At 35.5% G+C, this 1,539-nt stretch overlaps 1 long non-coding RNA gene across 1 annotated transcript; it reads left to right on the top strand.

The window, feature by feature from the left end:
* Nucleotides 1-540: 540 nt before the first annotated feature.
* On the top strand, nucleotides 541-1,115 carry LOC109590219 (uncharacterized). Its single transcript, XR_002189217.1, has 2 exons — nucleotides 541-1,006; nucleotides 1,053-1,115. It is a non-coding gene; the product is annotated as an uncharacterized LOC109590219 (long non-coding RNA).
* Nucleotides 1,116-1,539: the final 424 nt, after the last annotated feature.

The following is a 1,539-nucleotide window of genomic DNA, read 5'->3' as shown; positions in this document are numbered from 1 at the left end:
AATGGTGGTAACAGAGAACAGTACTACAAAAAATAATGCTGCAGAAAGAAAATCATTATTGGTAACAGTACAATTAATAGTTTTTGTGTTAGTTTCATAGATGTTGATAGTTTGCCTGATACTGGTCAAGTTCCGAATCAAGTATTTGTATTTGCTACCTAGAATTTTAGATGCTAGCCAACACTTGTTATCACCTCCCACTGTGCATGAAGTGTGAATAATTAATTTATAATATGAAGTATGAGACAATAATCTATATTTTTTGTGTGTACAATTAATATATTTGTGTTTGCAGGTTCTTTAGCAATGAGTATTCATATTGATAATCTGGAGGCAAGAGTAATTAGTACGGAAAACCGTTTGAATGAAGCTTTTATACGAATTTCTACATTAGAAGATAAATTTCAGATGTCCCAACAGCCACCTTTACTGCCTAATACATCACCTCCAGAACATTTAAAGGATACCGATGTGTCTTACATTCTCTGCAAAAGTGATGATGATGATGATCCAGTATTACCTCCTCCAGTACAACCACCTCCACCCACTGCTCACTACAGCTACATGCCAGCTGCCCCACTGTATGTACATCAGACTGGTAAACCTCCTTAATTTCAACATCCATCTGAACAGTCTCCTGGCTACAGTCATAGTCATACATCACCTCTTTACCCTGCTCAGTTGTCAAAATACTATACCTCACCACCTAATACACTTGTTTCACCTGCTATGTCAAGTTCGATACCACCTACTGTACCTAGTTCTGTGCCTAAGTGTTTGCCTATACAAGGAAAAAGGAAGGCTTCAATTCTTCCTAGGTTTGAGATCAACAAAGAAAACCTTTCAACTTGTGACATTATATTGAAGAAGTACTCACATTACATAATGAAAAAACTAGCTGTCAAATTAGCAAGTGAGATTTATTTTGGGAAATGATGTCCTGAAAAAGTGAACGGTAATGGGCTTATGAGGTTATCCATCAGCCTTGCCAACACAGCTTGGAGAAGTGAGAGATGCTGTCTATATATTAAATAATTTTTATTACTTGGTAGATTGGGAGACTTGTGAGTAAACTGGAGCAGGAAAGGTCAAAAAAATTCACTTCAAATTGTAATGTAATGTTTTGACTTTTCTCTTCTCAGTGAAGTCTTACTCTACTTTCGAATAATTCTGACCAGATATATTTAAATTACTGTATTGCCAGAAACTTTCAAGAAACTTAACTTTTGTTGTTTGCACGCCTTAGCTGAGATTCACCAAATTTGAAGAGAAAGAAAATAAAATGGAATGAGAAAGAAAGAAGAATCAGCATTGCAGAAATCAACCATAAAAGTACATCAAAAATGCTTTTAAAGTTCCTTCATTACGTAGGCTCAACTGCTTCTTCATTATACTACTTTTTTGCAATCTACTGTAGCACAGAAAAGAAGACATAATTATTATGTGAAAAAGAGGAAAAAGGACAGGAGGAACATGGAGAATGAGGTAAGTGGAATGGGCACCATCAATTACATCTTCAGATTGGCCTCTGATCTAAAT

This window comes from Amphimedon queenslandica, unplaced genomic scaffold (genome assembly GCF_000090795.2).
Source record: "Amphimedon queenslandica unplaced genomic scaffold, v1.1 AMPQUscaffold_10333, whole genome shotgun sequence".
In the NCBI taxonomy this organism is placed as follows: Eukaryota; Metazoa; Porifera; class Demospongiae; order Haplosclerida; family Niphatidae; genus Amphimedon; species Amphimedon queenslandica.
Note: the sequence above shows the minus strand (reverse complement) of the source record. Positions and strands in the feature narration are given on the sequence as shown.